This window comes from Gallus gallus, chromosome 6 (assembly GCF_016699485.2).
Source record: "Gallus gallus isolate bGalGal1 chromosome 6, bGalGal1.mat.broiler.GRCg7b, whole genome shotgun sequence".
Taxonomy (NCBI): Eukaryota; Metazoa; Chordata; class Aves; order Galliformes; family Phasianidae; genus Gallus; species Gallus gallus.
Window position 1 is genome coordinate 13,109,670 of NC_052537.1, and position 22,450 is coordinate 13,132,119.

Genomic DNA, 22,450 nt, shown 5'->3' on the forward strand with positions numbered 1-22,450 from the left:
TTCAAATGTGTTTGTACAGTGCTTAGCACAATGGGATTTCTGATTTAGATAAGAAAACTAACCAAATATTAATAACTAGCAATGGCAAATGCCTTGTTCTCCATGAAAGAGCACATGTGTAACTGGCATTTGTAATGGTGGAAGAAATGACAATCAGAAAACAAAACAAAACAAAAAAACCTAACACCAGTCCAGTAAAATAGCAGTGAGACTGCCTAAACCTTGTGAAATCACATGACATTCTAAATTACTATAAAAACGTGAAAAATATAATGTTATTGTGTGCTGCCTCATAAGTTGCACCATGGGGACCCAGCCGTACTGAGTTTAGTTTTCAGTTTAGAAGTCCGTATTAAAGAATGCTTTGGCTATTAGCAGTAGATGGAGAATGAGCTAAAAGAAACCAATGACATCAGCTATGACAAAAAAATTAGCTGTTGTTACTTTGCTTAAAATGTAGTAAACACTATTGAATAAGGCAAAGGTTTCTCTAAAAACAGTATGTGCAATATACGTAGAAAGTAAAGAAATGAAGGGACTGGCACACAGCACATAAGAGCATGGTGCCTAGGCACTAGGCCTTGGGTGTCAGGGTCAGGCCCAAGAAGCAGGATGGCCAACAGAGCTGCTCAGGGGAAGAATGGGAAAAAAGGAGTAAGAAATGGGGGTGAGTAGGTGGAGAAAAGTGGAAAAAGGGAGTTACTGGGTGAAACAGACTCATGTTCACGAGCTCTCCAGTCATACTGTATGCACCCCAGGCCCCAAGTTTGAAAGCCATTTATCCACCCCACAAGGGAGGCCTTCCCTGGCCACGGAGGACATGGGATTCCCGGAGCCCAGCCCTCCACCAGGCTGCAAAAGAGCTTGCTTCAGTGCCAGGATGAGAGGCATGGCAGAATTCAGGGCACTATCTGCCCAGCTCCAATAACTTAGTTTTAACCAGCACAAGGTATTTCTACAAGTGTAGAAGTTATCTATGAGGACTTCTTCCTACAAGAAGTAATATGCGTAACAGCACACCAATACCTCAGAAGCTGCTGATACCAGCCTCTTTTATTCCTTAGTCTAAGCAGTACCATGTCTCAGAAAGCACATTGACAGTCCAGCTTGACAGGATCCACAGAGTGCTGTGGCACTGGAAGATGACCTGCAAGGCCACTATGAAGATGGCCAACTGGACATGTCTTCCACAAGGGCCCCCAGATCAGTTTCAGGCTGTCTATCATTTAATCTAAGAAATAAATAAAAATAAAATAGGCACTGAAAGTATGCTTTGGAGAAAAGCCAGTTGTAACACAAGTTGCTTTGTCTGCAAATCCAAAAATACAGCCTCATTCACTCTCAAGAGAAACTATTCATAGACAGAAAGAACACTGCATAATTTGTAGGTCTTTGCAGAGTTTTTTTTTCCCCCCAAGAATCCCTTTTCCTCGAAACAGCATGAGCCAGACAGAGCTTTTTGCCCCCCTACCAGTCTTGAATATTTTAGGTCTTGTATGAGTGAATCATAAAGAGCTGTGACACAAAGTTCAGTTTAACTAACTGCCGAACAGGAAAGCACTCATTACTCATTTAAAAGCATCCTTTGTGTAAATGACTACAGCAGAGAATGATGAATTAAAAAAAAAAAGAAAAAAAGAAAAAATCTCCCACAGGCCCCACGAACAGAGCCCATCTATGCGGCACGGTGTGAGCAGCAGGCGGACACCGCTCTCTCTTTTCTCTGCTCTCTGCAGCTGACCTTGTTGGTCTGCTGGATCCGAGTCACTGCTCCATGTTTGTATACACAGCAGCAGCAGCAGCCAGCCCATGGTTCCAAATGTCAGCACAGACCCTGCCTTCACCCTGCCTTCAGGGCTTTGATTGCCAACAAGAAACCTGAGTCTTATGAAGAAGTTTGTTCAAGGAGAGACACACCAATTAATATGAGCAGTTACATCACTGTACAAGAGTTCCAGGAAGGGAAGCATTACAATTCAATTTAGCGTGTAGGCACAGAGGATATAAATTACCTACACCCTGTGCCGGCCACAGAGCAAGCTACAGCAATGAGAAGAACTACCTCTCATCTGCACAGAATCCAGCTGGCCAGTTAATCTTATTGCTTTCCTTAAAAATGAAATATCTGTAGTGTTCTGAGTCCCAATTTAAAGGGCTTTAGAAGAATTAACCTCAGTTTAATACACTGAAGCAGGTAACTGAATACTGCACAGCAAAGGCCAACCAGTGCAGTTCCTGGAAGATGTCAGCAGCGATACGCCCGTAGCAGGGCTCATCCCTATCCTGCAGCCACCCCTTCCAGAAGCTGTGCACCCACACAGCCCTTGCACAGGACTACTGAGAAACTGAGCAGGGTTGGGAACTGCAGCAATAGGCCTTGTCATTGGCTTGGACCTGCTTCCAAGAAAAACACAAGAATCACAGCTCTCAATATGACAAACAATTACGGTGAGAGTGGGGTCAAAGCCATGAGAAAACATAATGGTGTTCAACACAGCCATCCAGTATCTGGAAACAAACTTCAAAGTAAAGTGACAAAACTTGCAGGTGACACATTTCTGTGTCAGAAAAATACAAAATGGGGAAGAAAACGAGGTGCATGAGCAACTAGATGACATACTACATTTTGTTTTGAGGAATGTATCCATTTGTATCAGCTCAAAGCATGGCTGGGTTCTAAGTCTGCATACCTTTCCAAGAGAAGGGCATAGAACTGTAAAAGGCTGAATGAAGTAATCAGTGTATGATTAGAAAGATGACACCACAGAGGAAATGGCAATAGTACTGCAGTTATTGCTGAGTAAGACAGAGACTCATTGTTCAAGGGAACATGGTATATGGCTTTGGTTACTCTGCCCTAAAATGCTAAGCAAATAGTCAAAAGTTTTAGAGATCAGAAAAAAAAGACTGAAAAAACCACAAAGACATATGAATGAGTAAACAGTGAAAGCCCCTATTATTGAGAGAGACATTAAAAAGGGCTATAGAAACACGAAGCTTCATGGAAAAGATACACTTGATAGAAAAGGTTTCGAAACTATGCTACTATATGCAGAAAAGAATATACATTTTTTCACTTCTCCTAGTTTTCTCTTTTACACAGTTCAACAGTTCATAGACAACCCCATTATGAAGTATTTATGAAGCCAAAGACAGAGTGGGATTCAAAATGAAGTTCAGCATTTCTATGTATACGTGCTCACTGACATTAGAAAAGATAAATGACATAAAGAGACATTATATTACAATCCTTGTTATTAGAAGTATAGCAATAAATGTACACATTTGTTGTAGTGACATCTAAGATCAAAAGCGAAGAAAAAAGTTATTTCCTGCAGTGAAAGATAGTAACTTCAAAAAACAAACAAACAAACAAAAAAAACCCAGTAATTGGTCTTACCTAACTATTCTATTATATCTAACATTTATCTCTGCAATGAAAGTAACACATATGTAATTCTTGTGTTACTTAAAAAGGCAACAAGCTTAGCTCAAAAGCCTGAAAACTCAAGATTAGCAAACTGAAGACCAGAAAACAAGAACTGATTCATACCAGACTGCTGCCTATACGATGAACTGGGGCAGTGCATTTTAAATCAATCTGTTAATTCCAGGCAATGTGTATGTTGGGACAATTATTTGTTTTCCTTTCTCCAATGTTTAGTCACCATAAAAACCGTCTACATGAAAACAGCTTGTGTTTTACAGTTCTGATGAAGCTTATAAAAAATTAATAGAATGTGAAAAAGGAAACACGATGATACATAGAGATTATATGTCCAAATGACAAGAGGTACATGCAGGTCTCACTGACAATACGCTTAGCTCAGTTTCACATCTGAGGCAATAATTTAAACCTAGAAGTTGAGTTACAAAATGAACATCAAGAGTCATCAGCTATTGTGCCAGAACTGAAATGCACATGAATTGAAGAAAGAATGTACTCAGTGGCTTTTCTTTTGCTAATTGGAAGTACAGAAAAGAGAGCAATTCCAGTGAAGTCTGGAGCACACCCAGGAGAAAGGCAAAACCTGCAGCAGTAACAGAAGGATGGGATTTTGTCTTCTAGGTGGGATTCCAACTACTTTTCTAGGGCCAATGATGCTGACACTCTCTCCATTACTTGGACAACTCAAGGATTCAGCTCCTACCCTAGATTCAGATCCACATGCTTCTTGAAGTGGGAACAAGGACATGACTGGGCCATTTAAGCAGCACAGCTCATTGAGCAGGCCATGCCAAGGGGCAGCTCTTATCCTTGTGCATCACCCTAGAAAGCCCAGCAGGTTATTAAGGAGAGAAGCTGGTAGAAAATTCACTCAACATTTTTCTCAGCTCATCTGGGATTTCTCTACCTTCTCACAGTGACCTTGCGTAGTATTGCTCTTTTAAAATTGCATTGAATCAGTCCAGCGGAACTGTTTTTCTGCTTTCCCAGCAACAGATACTAAGATGTACACTAAATTGCCCTCTGATGCCTTATTTATTATATTCTATTTCCTACTAATTCCTGAAGATGAAGTGCAAATACGAGCAGCAACACATCAAGTTAAAACCAGTCACAGAAAGTGTAGCTCAGAACTGGGCTTGCATCATAAATCCTTACCTTTCATTTGTTATCAAGGTGGGAATTAAACTCTGATAAGCAACTATAAAAAGGTCTTTTTAAAGTTCCTCATTTATTCTCTCTAATCTTAAGATTCTATGTTATAAAACACATTACAAGAATAAGAAATTATTGTGAACTGATGTTCATTAACACCAAGGGTTGGGAAAGAAATAAAGGTAATCAAGTGCAGGTACTTAAATGATGAGAATAGAATCCCATTCACCTTTTAGAGCTGTATTTATTTTATAGCTAGACATGGTAAAACCAGCGAATAAAGAAAAAGAAGGAAAAGACTGGATTCATAATAATAGACACTGTTCTGCGAGCAGCTCCTTGGGAAAGAAAAGCCAAATTTCTGGATTTTAGAACTGAGAAATGAGTGCTGCTCTCTGAGCACAGAACCCAGCCCCAGTGTCTAGTGTTTGCATGGAATGCCAGCACCCTGACACACTTCTGACAGCTTTGTGAACAAAATCTCTGTAACTCAACAACAAATCTTGTGACTGCTTTTGGATGTATTGCTATACTGTAGTCGTCTACATGATTACATTTCCAGCTGCCATTTCACTGTAATTTCATGCAAATTCCTTCATGTTTACATTTAGTGCTTTTAATACCATTGTTTTCTAAGGCATTTCAAGAAAGTATTTACCTCAATGAGTCTGAACTGGTAAAATTAAATTACACAAAATAAAAACAGTTGTATGTGCCTCTCTGCTGAGAAGACTGCCTAGACTGCCTGCAGAGCTGATCTGCATCACTCCTGAAGCACATTAGTAAGCAACACGCAAGCCGCTAAGATCAAAAATGACGGAATTACATACACTAACAAATCATAAGAAAACAGAAACTACGATAATAATTTGATTAAAGATCCCATTCCACTAACAGGGACGAGGAAGGAAACTGTACAGCATGTACTAATTCAATTCTATCATAAACTGGCTAGGGCTACTGGTGTTGAGATGAATCATTTGATTCTTCTTCAGAATCATTTCCCTGCTTATAGCATTTTGCTCTTCACATCTGCCCTAACTATTTAAAGACAAGGAACGCATGGCGCTGGAGATCCTGCGATAGCACATGCGCCCCATGGGCACAGCTGGCAGGAGCACAGTTGCTAAACACACTCTCCCGGCTGCACACAGACCCAGCATGGTGCTGGCCAGCCTCCTCCCAGCACAGGGGAAATCTGCAAAAACTGCTTTCAAATCCCAGACTAACATTTTTATTTCACATCATGTTTCAGTTCTACAAAGGTTTTGTCAGCTCAGCTTTTCACACTGAGCCATATACACTGTTGTCAAGTGGCAGCCTGTAAAGCAAATAGTGGATCTGAAGTTGTGTATTGCTATTAGACACTGGAGCTTCCCCTTCCCTATACCTATTACCTTCTGTAGCTTGGGGAGCTCTTCCTCACCAATGCTCCTGAGTGCAGGCAGGCTCACAGGGCACTGTGTACTGGCATGTTGTTATTCTCATGTTCATGGATGTCAGCTATCCTGCCTATGGGGGTTTGGTCATACCAGCTGTTTATTCAGCTGCCTTTATTTTGGAACTGGATTACTAGCAGCACCTCAAGTTAAACAGCACAAACAGACTGTGTGATTTCTTCCTTTCCTACTGACACACCCAATCCTTTTGCAAAGAGAAAAAACATTATCTTCTGAGGGAGAAAGAGTAATTTCAGTGAAACTATGCATGGGGATCAGAACCGATGGCACTGGGTGACTTGGAACCAGCAGAGTCAAAATATGCACACAGCAAGTCCCAGGCTGGAGTGCGTTTCACTTGCCCTGGGCTTTCTGTAAGACTACAGCCTTAGGATTTTATCTGAACTTACATTCTTACACCTTTTCTATTTCAAGGACATGGAAACTTTTCATAGTCATTAAGAGAAATTAGATAACCTGGTTTATGAAACAGCCAAATTCTCTAATTATTAAGAAACAAAACACAAATTATTGATTTGATTGTTTTTATACTAAATTGCTATTTCAAGCAACCAGAAAGAAGATGAGAATGAGATTCAACAGAGAAATGTACCTACAGCAAAATAACCAAAGTCACTTGGCAGAAGCCGTAGCTCCTGCCTGCAAGCGCACACTGTGCAGGAATGAGAGCTGACAAGTAATCTGGTTCTGAGTTCAGCACAGGCTTCCTCAGGTAGAAAAAGTAAGCTGCTTGGCAAATTGTCTCCATGCTAGGATGAATTCTAGCCCTGCCTTGAGCAACGGGTTGGTCTACCACTAATTTCTCATTTTATTTCTCATTTTAGATTCACTGAACTGTAACATCAATAGAACATCACTGGTGGATTAACAAGGTATTTAAAAAGGCTAAACATGACATTCCAGACAAGAGACTACCAAGTGCTAGAATGAGTTATTATGCTTAAACTGCCAGCACATGGAGAAAAGCTGTCCCACATTATTGTCATTTGATCCAAATGCCGGGTATCTGTCAAAACTTAAAGTTAAGTAGAAAAAAAAGAACAATCAGATTTCCTGAGAGGAAAAGTAACACTGGAAGAAGATGACCAGCAGCAATATTTATCTTTGAACAAATCTTCCAAATACAGTTAAAGACTATTTAGCTGGAAAAATGGATCACATCAATTTTGGCGTGAGAGGCATGACTGTATTTTAATTCATTTACAAAAGGCTCACAGATGTGGTTTAGACAAAAGTTGCTCAAGTTGGAACTATTCCTAGCTCTGGCAAGTCCCAGTTTCTTTCCAAAGGGTAAGTCGCCGCATGGAAGAGCAAAAAACACCAAGCAGCCTTGGGAATATACAAAAAACAGTTTCTACTCAGCAAGAGTTGAGTAGTTTTACAGTGAAACCAGGCTAAACCACTTCTTCAGGAAATTATCACACAAAAATCAAACAAAGCTGAGGTTGCTGAAATAGCAAAAGTGCTTTATATGCCATTTGGTCAATGGTTTGGGGCAACCAAAATTCAGTGAAGAATATAAAAGATGAAACCCATTTAAATTAGGTCCATCATTTCTTTGATGGTTGTCTGAATCAGAAACTCAAAATAAAAGTCCTTCTGGACTGAGACTTCCAAATTGCATATAGGTTTTAATCAGTCTGATCCCAAAAATGACTCCTGAAGAGTGAAGATTATTTATGCAATTCCATAATGCCAAGGAGAATCTCATAGATGTATGACATCCTGCTGCAGCTCAGTTGCTCGACAACCTTTAAATGCCAGCCTTTTTTCCCTACAGAATTTGCAGATTAAGTTTGTTTACTGGCATTCATGGATGCCAAAACTAAAAGAAAAATGATGCTATGGGGAGGAGGAGAGTTTGTAGGGATTTACTGAAAAATACCCATCGGAGAGTCTCTGAAAATAAATGTGCTAGAACATGCACCTCAGCTAACCACAGACTATCAGTACGTTTTCAAACTCCCTACACTGACTAACTTAAGGAACGATATATGTTTGAATATGCAGTATGAGATAAATACAGAGTAAAAGATCCTGCCCAGGGCATGTTTCTTAAATTTGCCATTCCTTGAGACCACTTCAGGAGATATTCTGCCAGCACAATCACCCTTGAAAAGTTTGATATACTTGCCTATTGCAAATACAGTTTGTATCAGCAAAGAAAAGCGATTTTGCTAGTTTATAGCTTATACTAATACCTTGAGTGAAACAAGCTGTATCAGCAAAAGGACACTTTTGCTGTAGAGCTACACATACCTTAGCACTTTTGTCTGTACTGAGAGTTGTAAATAACCACAGCCCTTAACATTTCCATGCTCACACAAGTTTTATGTCTAAGATCACACTTCAGGTGATCTCTTTCACACTGCTGAAAATTCCTTGTCCTTGTATCTTAATACCTTTTTTCCAGGTTTCACAGAGATCCCTAAAACCGAATAACACTGTCTCCAAAAGGTGCAGACCTCTCACATCACACGACACTTAAGTTCAGTGGAGGACAGGTGAATTTTCAGAGCTCAGCTTATGAAAATGGAAGGGTAGGCAGCTCTGTTGGAAAATGTAAAGGGGTTGTATGAGGTAAGCAGACTGATTGCTAAACTATAGCAGCCAAAGTTTAATTAAAATTTTAAAATTTATCAATTCCATTATTACCAAAGGATGCTTGGTTCGGTAATCCTTCTACTCCTTTTTCTCTTTTCCCATCTTAACAGCACTGTCAAATCACAACACAGTCCTTCTCTCTCTTCCAAAGGCAGAGCTACCTTCCAGCTTTCCAGAGAGAAACTACCATCACTGGAGGAAATCTGATTATGGGTTATTTTGCTGTTTGAGTCAATACCGGTATATCTGGATATTACTACACAATCTTCAATCTATAGTGTAATTAGGACGAAAAAGGGGAGTTAAGGACAGGCTAGAAATATCTTAATCATCAATGAAATCTGCAGCAGAAGCTTCTGGAGAGAACCACTCAGATTCTTCCCCCTAGGGTACTCAATTCATGCAAAACTGATCTCAAAACAGATTAGGCAAACAATGAAAATACATATGGGAAAACTGAACTGTAGGGTCTAGTTTTAGATGGTGACAACTGGTAAAAATTTTCAAAAATGCCTTAGTCTGCTAACAATCTAAAGTCTCTGAAGATGACTTAGAAAAAAATACCAAATACTGTGTGTGAAAGTGTACATCATCTTGAAATGGCACAAATTAGAACGGTGGCTTATGGTCATTCCACTGATAGAAAACTGAGATCCACAATTATCCTTCAGTTTAAGGTAACAAGAGCTTTTTAAAGTGAGATTTTTGAAAAATTAGCAACCCTTCGATATGCTTTGTGAAGATCAACAAATATAGAGACATTTCAGTGTAAAGGCAAAGAATAATAATACTTTCACAGTAAGACAAACTTTCATACTGCACTAAGACAGACAGTCAGGCTACAGTACAAACGCATGCACAGAAGCAAGAAGTGAGGCAGTGTTAGGGAGAAGTGCCATCATGTGCTAAACAGCACTGAAAGTAGGCAGAATGAAGCTGCAGAGGAAATACACAGGCTACTATTTGGGACAACACTAAGATCAGACACTGTTCAACTCGCATGCAGTATTACTCCATGATCAGGTTTCTTTCTTCTCTCATTTCAATGTGCTTTGGGCCATTCTGACACCTTTTATAATTCGTACATCCTCAAATTGATTAAATGGCTGGAAAACCAAATGCATATTTCAAGTAAAGTACCCACCACCCTGTTATCTGGGATGACGTAGGCAAAGTGAGTGTTCTCATGGGTTGGGCAAATGTGCTCCTGCTAAAGGACAGACATTTGTAGTTGAGAAGTAGAAAGCTCACATTAAAACATACCAGTAACAGAAGCCACTACAACTGGGAATCAACACAGAGGGTGAAACAATCTAAGCACTGACAGAGGGCCCATTTTCCAATGATCTGCATCAGCTTTATGTGATTTGACACTAAGAACACAGCAGCGAATCAGGACTGATCAATCTGGTACTGTGGAAAGCTGCCTGTCTGATTGCAGAAACTATTCTTTCCTCGCAGAAAAATAAAAACTTATTAAAGAGTAGGTATCTGAGTACCTTGTGCTCTGAGTAAATCAACAACAGTGAGTACTGGAAAGAGATGTCCATTGTTCCCCATTTTTTTTTCAAGCTTCTTTCATATCTTTGCATGAGACTACAATTATAACAGTTGAGGTACTTCCTCTTAACACAGCAATACAGCCTTCAAAACATTGTTTCCTTGGAGCAAGAAAGCATCCTAAACTTTCCCCAATGGGAAGCTGCTGCTTAGGCAGAGCCCTCTCTCTCAGCCTAGCTATTAATTCTGCTCCACTTCGAACCCTTCCAAAGTACTGCGGACAATTTTATTCAAAAAGAAAACTGTCAATGACATGTCTGTCACTCGTTCCCAAGACAAGCACAGAAAACAGTGTAATGTCTAGCTTGCTACCACAAGCTCATCACTTTTGCATCTGCTAGCAACAGCTGATGAGATCATTCACTAGACTGTCAGGAAGTAAAAATATTACCCATCAATATACTCAAGCTCTTGGATCACAAGGGACGGCCCATCTCGTGACAATCTCCAGGGCTGCCCAATGACTGATTTCACAGTCTTATCTCTGTCCCTTCTTGCTCCTTGCCAGGAGGGCCCTAGGATATTCTTGGGATTTGTATACCAAATAAAAGGGAAACAACTATAACTTTTAGAGGTTTAGGATTTTGGAGCATTCCAGATCAGTATTGAGTGTAACTGCTTTTGGAAGCTGTCAAAATGGACACAGTAGTTACTCTTTCTGCAGGATGGCAATTTGTCTATGTGTTCTCCTTGCTAAGATGCCAATTTGTTCCAGCATCCCTCCCAATTAATGTTACCTCAAACAACCCAAACATTTTTTGTGTGCCTGTGAGGGGTGGGATTACTTCTTTTCACTTTAATAGCAGAGACCACATTTTATTTTGCTCTTACATTGCTTGATTGTGCTATATGAGAACAACAGAAGTGTAAAAATCTCTGTAATAGGTCTTTTCCTTGTAAATGAAATAGCTGCAGTGCATTTCCCTCTATCAGTTACGTGGTAAGGACTCGAACGAAATACTTTCAACAGCAGCATTTCATTAGCTTTATTCTCTTCCCTTACCTTGAGTCACCCTGATGATGTTTAAAGACTGAGTCAGCACTACTTCAGAAGCCAAAGTTGAATTACCTTTTAAGCAAATAAAGCAGTATTAACAACTTGCAATAATTGGAAGTGAATAGATCAGATGCAGCAGCTTCACAGAGACCAGAGACTGCCCTGAGCAGGGACTTAGCATGCAGACTCAGATAAGGGGACTTGCCAAACTCCACTATGGGCTGCATACAAAATTGTTTGAATTGCTTCTCCAGCACTTTTCAGTTTCTTTTGGCTATGACATGTATAATTTCTCTCGATTAATGAATGCTACAGAATTTCTGATGGTATTAATGACCACAGGGCACCATGTTATAGTCACAGGGAGACCGTGGAGGTACTACAACTCCTTTCAGCATTCCATCTGAGAACTGACCAGCAAAAGGTAAACTATCTCTAGTGCTATCTTCAGTTGCTCAGGACAAGCTACAGAAGTGGTAAAAGCAGGTACCTGCACAGTGTTACCATCCTTGCAGACCTTGCTCTGCAGTTTCCAAGGTTGTCAGAGCAGCACCTTCTGTGAGCACTGAACTGACTACAAAGCCCTCGCAAAGAGGACTGACATTCCCTTCTAGCTCATGTCATTGCATGGTGCCCACTGACTGACAAATGCACATAGCGACCTGTCCTGACTGCTTGCTTAAGGGAACAAGTTCCCACTGAAATAGCTGCAGAGCTTAATGAGAGCACTACAGGTTCAAGAGAAAAAAAAAAAAAAAAAGCCAAAGACAACTGAGATGGAACTGAGGAGATTCCACATTTTTCTTTACACATACATTGAGAAAATCAATTAGTTTTTGCAGTTTCTGAAGTATTACTAGGAAGTAAAAGCAAAACAAGCAAGAAAGAACACTTCAACCAGGTCAAATGTGTGTTCAAGTGGAGGTAAGGAACCACTTAGAGCTCTTACAGGATTATAAGCCCCTCTGACAGGTCTGATAATTTTAAAGGCCTAATTCTATTACAGTATCTGGCAGCCTGCAAGGGCACATTTTACTAACTATAGGCCACCAGGTCATGATAGATGTTGACAGAAAACATTAAAGGTTAAGTAGATGTAAGGCCATAAAACATTTCAAGTGGTACAATGGCAGCAGTGTTAACTAGCAAACACGGGGCTGCTTCAGAGGAGAAAAAAGTAGTCGGGTCTTTCACCAGCAGCAGTCACTGGGAATTCCAGAAGAACCAGGCATGCAGGACGGCCAGAACTGGGCACATTCATATGCCACGAAAACCCTCTTTATTTACCAAAGTCCATTTGTTATTTATAGAGTGTAAGACTGGATTAAATGATATGGGCAGGTTCAGCAGACCTACCTATACAGCAGATTTTAGAGGTCTTCTGCCATGAGGCTCTGTGAGAGGCAGTGCAGTTGGACACACACATATCCCAGCAGCGGGCACAGACACCAGGCCCCAACATCAGCTACAGCATTTGGACTTAAGAATTACATGCATATGCTCACAGTGATGGCAATGTGAGCCAACAGTTAAAACCACTGATCAAGACCACACTTTTCTCCTAAACCCCCTCCCCCCAGACTTATTCAAGAATTACTGCAGGTGGCCACGCACACTTCAGCAACACAGAGTATTTATGCAACATACTGATGTAGCAGTTGTAACTTGGAGATGCAATTTTGAGTGCCCAGTTCTTAAAGGTGTCTCGTTAGAATAACAGTGGCCTTAACCAGAGAGCATAAAAACTAATATTTCACGTTCCAATCAACAGAAAGGAAAGTGTGACACAAAAGTTGTTTACAGAACATATTGCCTGTGTATATGGAAAAGGCTTGTAGCTCTTTGGCATACTCTCTTCTATACAGCACTGTGAGGATATTCACTAATAAATTATCAGGGGTTTTTTTGTTTGTTTGTTTTTCTTTTTTCTTTTTTTTTTAAGATAAAAATTGAACTTATCTGAGTGACATCTATCTGGATAGCAACCTGCCACCATTGCAAACAATTGAATTAAAAGCTGTTCAATATCTAAGGGGGGAGGGAGTTGACTACTGACCAAATTTGACATACAAATAGCTTGCTAATTTGTCAGTGAGCCAAAATAAATGGAATGGGCTGGCTACAGGTGCAGGTAAATGCCTCAGAAAAAGACATCAATAAATCATTTAGCTCTCTATAACATTTTAGATTACATTCATTTAACACAAAGGACACCTTTGACTCTGCAACATAATTTGTGAATGCTTCAAGTGAACCATTTTAAGTCAGCACTTAAATGCAACTTCAAAACTGCCTTTATCTTATCTCTTATAATCAACTCTTAGCTGAAATTATAGATGGTGTCCCCTGTGCTGCTTATTGCAAAATACAAAATCCAAGATTTTGGTTATTATGTAATAACGATCAACTAATTTTCCAAGTCCAAAACTCTCTTGATGAGAGAATAAATCTCTCCCTGATATTTTTTGTAGATAGAAAGACAAAGAAGCTTCATGAATATCAGATGACTCATACAGCCAGCATCCCAGTCCCACTAAATTTAAAAGTGTCTACATCAAATGGTGAAAACAGTTGGTGATGGTATATTATACTTATTCCTTCAAGTCCCATAATTCTTCATCTCAAATACTTCTTTAAAAATCCATTCACTGGATAGCTCATCGCTTTGATCAAACATACTCTGCAGGGCCCTTTCTTTTTGAAAATATGAGGAGCCACAAATAACAGACAGAAGCTTAACTGCATGTTGAAAAGAAGGTCATCCTCGTATTAGGACCAGAAACACAAATGCTTAAATATTTCTATTTTTCTAAGAGCTAAGAGATATATGCAAGAACAATAAAGCCATTTATGAAAATGATCAAGATATCTGATTCCTAATAGACTAAGACCATATGAAAGTGCACGTGACTGTTTCTGTTTTTAACTTGATTCCAATGCAATTTCTCTCTAACAACACGTATTTCTTGACATCCACAAATTACTTTGGATAGTGTCCTCAAGGAACTTTTCAGGCAAATCAGTCAACTAAAAAAACTACAGTTTTCACTCTGAGGAATAGTTAGAAAGCATTCATAGCCATTTAATAGGACAATCTTACAATGCCTGTCCATCTTAAGGAAGACAACGCAACTGAGAAGTTTCTAACCTCTCATTTGCCCTATTACTGGAAAAGCAGTAAGGGCGCACGTGGATGCAAAGGTAAGTGCAAACATGAAGAATTGATGCTTAGTTCCAAAAACATGTCATTAGGAAAAAAACAATAGATGTTACTGCACCTAGGATGGGAAGAACTTTTACACACTTACAACCAAACATGACAGCTGCCAAACGTGCATTATGAATCAGTGCCAACAGCCAAACTTGGATGGAGCCCCAGTTGCAGCTGCAAAGTTCACTAAGGTATTACCAAACATATCAAAAAACAACAAAGAGTATGATACAACCTCTGTCACATCTGCTGTCTGAGCAGCAAGGCTGGAGTTAAGTCTATCGACAGCAACAAAATGAGAATGTTAAGAAATATCAGTAGCAGACCTTGCTAAGAGAAGCACGGAGACCTACAAGCTGCTCAAGGCAGTCAAATAACAGCCTGTGATCAATAGAAGCAAATACTGCTGGCAGATCAAGCAGGATCAAGGCTACATAAGCCACTGCAATCTGTATGCATAAGTAAATCATGACAGGCTCCTCCAAAAGCCTCCATGTTAGGGCAATACTTGAAATACTCAACTTTGTTAAACAGTTGGATAGCATCAGTACATAAGACAGTAAAAGTAACGGTACTGTTAACGTCCTTCTTAGATGTTAACAGAATATAGATAAACAGGAGTTTATGTAGAACAGGAATTTTTTTTTCTTTTCCTACTACTTAGCAATGTAATTTCTTGTTAATAAACTGCTGAATGTATTAAACTACTAAAGCAAAGAGGTAAGTAAGGAGTAGAGCTGTGCATTGAGAACAGAGGCATATGACAATCTTCTATGAGCAGTCTTCGTTATCCTTCTGGACTTTAGTAATAAAAGATACCCAAGAACATGTAAGTGAGTGATTTTTACGAGCATTCCAGGTTGTCCTAGTTCTGCTTCCACTAAACCTCTCTCTACCAGCTTCATTTATAAGGTAGGTCACATTTTAAAAATCCAGTACAAGTATTTTTAATAACAAGCATGCAAAAAAAAAAAAAAAAAAAAAAAAGAACCCATCCAGGTATTACAACATTATACTCAAATATAATTCTAACGAGCTCACATTTACCAACAATTGTGTGTTTTTGTCTGCTTCCAGGATTTTAACACAGCAAGAGTCCAGTTTGCCTCTCCTCTGAAACTGAAGGGATTTAAGAGGAACTCAGGAGGTACAGAAAACACCAACTGTTAACAAGCAAATTCAGTTAGAGGAATTATAAGTTGATAAATGAACATAAAAGGTTCTTCATCAAACTGATGAGAGCTGTACTTCAGTTACAATAAAGAACAAGAGTTAGGAGCTTAGCTGGGTGTCTGAACATGTTATTGGTACCAATAAAGACAACTGAGAAAAAAATTACCTTTTCTTCTGGGATAGATAAAACTGGCACTGGGTGCATTGGATTACTGTCAACAGAATGAGCCCCAGCAAGCTCAGAATCAGGACTAGTAACACTCCAGAGGATGCGGGACATTTGAGAATGATCCAGGTCAACAGCTAGATACCTATTATGGGTAGGTTGAGTGGCAGCCTTCCACACTGCTTTAGTGATTACTGTCCCAAGGTCACTCATTCTATGTCTTGTCTTGATCTTAGAGAGAAAATCCTTAAGCGAACTTCCAATTAAAAATTCAGAAAATAACTGGTCTGTGTTCATTCTGAGCTTCTCTTGTCTCTGTACTGAACTGTCAGGGAAACAGCCTATGTACGTGCCAGACTGGCTGGCTGCTCTCTCATTGATGATGAATGGATACACACTCTTCTCCATGCCTTAAAAGCTATTACTGCTTTGTTTCATTCTGCATTTGTGTAACTTCTGATAATTATTGAAACATACATTCTATTTTGAAGGCCAGCTCAACCTTTTAAATTTCCATTTAAATGTTTTTGGGGGGGCATTTCAAATTGTTCTGATACTGAGCAAGATGATTTGGGAGCAATTATTTGTCCCTAGAGGCCTTCCAGCCAGACCCATGGATGCTTTCCTGGCCTGCAGAGAGGGGCAACCATCAGTCAGATGGCAGAGATCATCTCCATTTTCTTGCCCCCGTTATCAAGCTTGGCACTAACCTAATGTGTCCTAAAATTTACCTTTGTGACACTGTTTTGGAGAACAACCCTGTTTCTCTAAAGGTGCATTTTGTGCCTAGGAGAAACTAGTGGAAGGGGAGGGGTGGAGTGCTGAGCTTTCTAGTAAATTCACACAACACTAGCAAGTTAATCCCTGAAGTAGTATTTTATACACCTAAACACCCTTTTGCTAAAGCATTTTGTGAGCAGGTATACCAGGTGGAATTTCTGTCCCTATCCTGCTGCTACAAGAGTCGAGAGATTAATTCAATGTACTTTTCCAATGCATTAACTTTTCTCTATTTTTATAAGGAACCGCTTGCTCTGGTCACTGGAAACAACAAACCAGTAGCTCCACACCACAGTAAAATAGATGTTTCACTGTACTGATACTAGTGTTTCATCACAGCCCTTTCTGATCTATTCTGGAAAAGCAAAACCAGGCAAACCACCTAGAAAATTCAGAGGATTGGCAGTGGGGAAGGTTGTTGCAGCATCATTTTTTAAACCTTGAGGATATGTCTATGCTGCATTATGTGCTGTACCCTGCAAGGTACAGACCATCCACTTAGCCTGCTCAGCCATCTGTGTGGTTCTGCTCCCTTCTGGTACCCAGCTCAGGTCCCCCAGCTCCAGCCTGAACCCCTCTGAACTGCTCTGTGGTCAGCGATGGCTGAGCAGCACTGGGGGAAGCCTTGCTGTTGCCTGCCAACAGGTGGTCTCATGGGGGCCTGTGACAGTGACTTCCTCTGTGCTCTGCAAAGCCTCAGAGGAAGTTATTTTCTGTGGTAGTCTCTCCTCTTAAGTTGAGAGGAACAAAAGCAGAGAGCTTCTTCACTGAGATCTCTGGAACATCACTTCATTTTAGCAATGTTCCACATGATAAGGTTTTTGTTGTTTCGGTTTTCCTAGCTAGCTTTTACTCTTGGTGTTAAATATAATTCTGTCTTTTGCCATGAGAGAAAAGCGACATTACAATTGTAAAATCCCATAGAGTGACAGTTTCCTGTTGGCTGCCCACTACTAAGATTTCTTGCTGCTGCTGATCACTAATACTCTTGATTATGAGGAAGTACGACAACAGCAGCCAAGCAGTCTTGCATCATCACAGCCCCAATGACAGCTGAAGCTAGCATGGGGACTTCTGTGTCAGAAGCTTATCTTGGGACACAGAAAAACACGACTCACTTGGCTGAGTAATTGCTGGCATTTTGGAGGTGTGGGCTGGGAGTTTAGGTGGATTCAGCAAACTGCTAGTCTAATGGCTATACTAACTTTTATGACAACAGAAGGCCTACCTTACTAGACCCTTCTCTCTAAACTATCACACTGTAATTAAAACTGCACCTGTTATAAATTATTGTATTAACTGAGCCCAAAGTACCCGCTATTAATAATTTTCTCACTGTTAGTTTGAACGTCTGTATTTTTTTTTTAATTGTAACCAACAGCTTTTCTGTGTCACAGGGGGACCCTCCTTTCTCGGGTGCCAACAGTACATCCAGCACAAGGGCTCCAGGACTAAACATCTGCACAAGCAACACAAATAAGGGTTTCTCTGAAGTATGAACACAGCAACATTACTGTCAGAATTACTGAGACCCCAACACACAGAGATTTGATGTTTATGCTCATTCTACCACAAATCTAAGCAAAGTTGGATGCTTAAGACTAAGTTTTAAACCTCTATCATGATCAATATTTTCAATTGCTACTACAAAACTATACCTTGCCCATTCAGAAGGCTTCCTTGTGAAATTTCCCCAAAGATTTTCTGATGGGTTCTCCAGAAAGAAGTAAGGTACTTTTATTTATTTATTTATTTAATCAAAAATTTCATCCTAATTTCAAAATTGAGCCTTTGGTAATAGTCTCCCGATAGCTTAAAATCAAACTGATGTGTCACTGATTGAGTTCTTCTGATGGAAGTTCACTTAAAACAAACTTTTGCTCTTATGTTCTACTCTAGTTTAACTGCTGTTTTCATTTAAATAGTAAGAAAAAAGAGGAACAAGATTCTGCTAAGCTGATAGGTGAGAACGCAGAGGAAACACGTTTGTTCAGCTGAGAAGAGCTTCTACTTTTCTGCATTTTATTTAGCCACCAATAACTACCTTATTTACCAACACAGCTGCAATAAAGTTCTAACTTAAGGAAAAACTTAAGGAAATCACGGGTAACTTAGAGCAATTTTAACTGGGCCTTAATTTTACGTACTTCCATTTCCAGGCAGTGTTTGGGCCATGCCAACTGTTTCTCTTAGGTCATCCCAGCCTAGTCACCTGGTTAGCACAGCACTACTGAGGCTTCTTAAAAGAAACTGTCTCCACAGTAACTTCTCTCTCTCCAAGATCCACAGATCTGCACAACAATCATCATCTGCTGTTTTCTGAGCCAAGATCAAGTGTTGCCCTAAACAAGGATTCAAGTTGGCCAGTTCAGCCCGTCACCTCTGTCCGGATGGAGTGTTTATTTGATCCAAAGTCAACAGATACTACGGGATTTTCAGCCAGATCTTAGCATGGGCTCACCCGAACATAGTCAAGGTAGTTTGTGAAGTCAGTGCAAGTTTTAATGGCAAGTTGTGACACTGACTTCAGTGACACTGAATGCTGATGCTGTTTAAGACAAATTCTATTTCACTTTGTGCTGCAGTTTTACTGATGGGAGAGCCAATAAGCAGAACAGTAATTCTTCCCCCAACAAGCCACGCTGATGGTATTCGCTGGGTGTAAACAGCAGAGTTCCAAATGCTGAAGCCGTCTAAATCTGTTGAGTTTAATTTTTGCTGTACCTTAATCTACGCCATCTTATTCAGGTGCTCGCTTTAATTCATGTAACTAAAACAAAAAATAAACCACCACCCTCTGCACCACTTCGTAGTCTAAGATTCCACTCCGGCATCACGAGTTTTAAACTTTCTGAAAACTCTTAAGACCACAAGCAAATTCAATAATCTCTTCAGCTTTCACACAGGCAAATAAATTAAAAAGACATTACTGGTAAACACAAGGGGCAAGAAACTTGTCATCTCAAATACCGAGACTACCGCTGACACGCACACTTCTTGGGAGCAGTCTTTGAACGCACTTGCAGCAAACACGCACTGTTTGTGAGTTATGCATGACAAGGTCTTCATAAGACAGCAAAAATGAAATGGTGGCAGCACTGCTGTCGCTGCCATTCGCAGAACAGCACATCACGTTCTGACAGCACCAGGCAGGCTAAAGTTGAAGAAAATGCCACTGATGAGTACTGCTGCATTTTGGCTTTATGACTGCAGGTAAAATAACGATTCTCATGCAAAAAAAAAATTACACATTTCACTTTCTAAAATAAGAATATCATAAATGCCAGTTAAATGAGCCAGATGTGCGTTTCCTTCATACATCCCCAAACCTCATCGGGGCGCACACAATGAGCAGTAACTGTATGCAAATCTGTCCCAGTTTCCTCCTGAAGCTGCCTTTCATCCCCTGGTGCTGCTGTTTCCTTCTGACAACATGCAGCACTGCCTTACCCACAATCACCCGCGCTGCCACACGCGCGCACACACACACACACACACTCAAGCAGGCAGGCACACACACACACACGCACACACGCCCCCCAAGAAACCAACTTACCCACAAGTTATCTTTCATTCAGAAAACTAGTCCTCCTTTGCTCCCCCTCCTCTGCTTTTTCCTGCCTCTCTTCTGCTGCAGAAAAAGGCCACATATGTCTGAAAGCACTTCTAGGCAGGAACCAGCCAGTGCAGAACAAAGGCAGCCGGGGTTGCCTTAATCTCGGCACAAGGCAGCCAGTAGCTATTTTCAAGCTTGTTCTCTCTCCCCCCTCTGAGGGCACCCTGCTCTGTTTCTCCCTCTCTCTCTCTTTGCCTGTCCAGCTACTGCACAACACACATCAATTATTCATTGCTTGTCTCCCGGTTTCCAGGCAAAACCAATCACAGATGGAGTCTTGCTAATGGGCTCATACCGTACTTGCCAACAGGCTATTTGTGCTCCAGCTACAACCCTCTAGAGACAATAAAGAGAATCAGGTTAAGCTTTAAAACTTCACACATACGCGAACAGATCTAAAACAGCAATATACATGTAAGCATCCATATGACATTGCTTAGGACTACGTCTTTGGCAGACGGCATGGAAAAAGGCTGCTTTAAATCTTCTGAAAGGGTTTTAAGAAAAATCAAACGCTCAGAAAATCTCACCTCAGCTGCATGTTACTGATATTGATGGTTTTCTTTTCTGCCTCTAGTGATCCATCTCTTGCCTTCCCATTACACCTCTCCCTCCTCCTCTCATACTCATACACGCGCACGCACACATACACACGCACACACACATGCAACCACAGCCACTTTGCCAGAAGGGAGAGAGAGAGAGAGGGAGAGAGAGAGACGAGGAAAAAAAAAAAAGCAAAAAAAAAAAAAAAAAAAAAAAAAAAGCAGGCAGCTCACATTTCAAACTTGCAAGGAGGGGTGGTGCTTAAAACGCCAGGACAAAGCCTCCGCCTCTGGCACTCAGCCAAGATACGAAAATAAATCCCCTTGATCAATTAATTGGAAGCAACACTTGTCCGAGTCTGCATAACAAACCATTAAGGTCACTGAGGCTGAAAAGTCTTTAGATTTGGAAAATCTTATACACTTGTTTCCCCCCTCCCCTGTTCGCTGAATGCTGTTGACTAAATCCATCAAACTAGGCACGCTAATTAGCGGCCAGAGCCGCTGCTGCAGTGGAGCAGCACTGGCGGCACCTGGCTAGGCAGCACTCAGCTAGGAAACCTGTGCGAGGCTGCACCTGCATGGGGCGGCTCTACCTGTGAGGGGCTGTACCTGTGTGGAGTGGCCGCACCTGTATGGAGTGACCGTATCTGAGCCAGGCTGGCTGTACCCAGCCATACATCTATTTGGAGGTGCTGAGCTTCAGAGAGGGGTGACAGATGTGGGCAGCTATTTGAGGTGACAAAGTTGTGTTTACTGCTGATGGCATCCCCGGCTGCAGTAGTGCTAACTGCCCAGGTGTTAACCAGCTGATCAACACCTTGTTCTTGCTTGGCAGAGGAGCAATCATCCTACGCCCCTGCAGACCTGGAAACTGAGGCAGGCAGCAATGAGAGCAGTAATTCGCCAATGGGAGTTAGCAGGATATGGGAGATCCTTGGTTTGATTGCTTGGTTGCTTTGTTTTTGTGATTTTGTTTACATCTGGAGCTCAGACCTACAGCTCTGCTTGTCTCTGGTTCCTCCCACCACCAATCACCTTTCCCACGCACTGCCCTGAGTTTAGAAATACATCGATTTTTAAATAAGCATCACATTTCAACTCGTGCTACAGTGTAGCTGATTTCAAGAAAAACCTTTGGTGCAAAACATTTGACAGTATCAAAGAAACAACAACAACAACACACAAACAGGAAGCAAATATGATCAATTTTTCTCTTCCCCAGAGGGAGAAGTGGCAGTTGGAGTAGCGGCCAGCCCAGAATCAGCCTTTTCCTGCCAGCCCTTGTGGTGTGCAGCCACTTCCTCCCCTGCTGCTCACTTCAGAAAGGCAGTCTGGGCCCGTGCTGCACAGCCTTCCCACGCTATGGCCAGCTCCATGATCCAGCCTGCCCACAGCACAGCTGCCCACATCACAGCCTGCCCCATGGCCTGGTCTGTCCATAGCCTTGCAAGGAGGCAATCAAAGCCAAAGCAACAAAATGAGAGGATCTATAGAAAAAAAAAAAAATAAAAATACTGGCAAGCCTGCAAAATTTCTTTTGGTTAAAAAATGGCCTCAGCACTCTCTACTGTGTTTACAATCACTTAACGATGCTTTATAAACACCTTAGCAGAAAGAGTCTGCAACATGACAGATCGGAACAGCAAACTATCACAGATATCAAAGAGCAGTTCTTCTCAGAAAAGTGATTCCACAGGAAAAAAAAAAAAAAAAGCATTGTCACATTTCTCAA

General features: G+C 40.9%; 1 protein-coding gene across 20 annotated transcripts in view; it reads right to left on the reverse strand.

Moving 5' to 3' along the window:
* Positions 1 to 22,450, reverse strand: part of ZMIZ1 (zinc finger MIZ-type containing 1) — a 326,060-nt gene that overhangs the window by 68,170 nt on the left and 235,440 nt on the right. Inside the window, exons 1-2 of one of the 20 annotated variants that reach the window (XM_046943005.1) lie at positions 20,701 to 20,877; positions 20,111 to 20,185 (exon numbers count right to left, since the gene is read on the reverse strand). The exons of 18 other annotated variants lie outside the window; for them this stretch is intronic. The gene's annotated coding sequence lies outside the window, so the exon portion shown is untranslated. Of the gene's footprint in view, positions 1 to 20,110; positions 20,381 to 20,700; positions 20,878 to 22,450 lie in introns of those variants that run through there. One more of the 20 variants, XM_046943004.1, reaches the window with a different exon arrangement.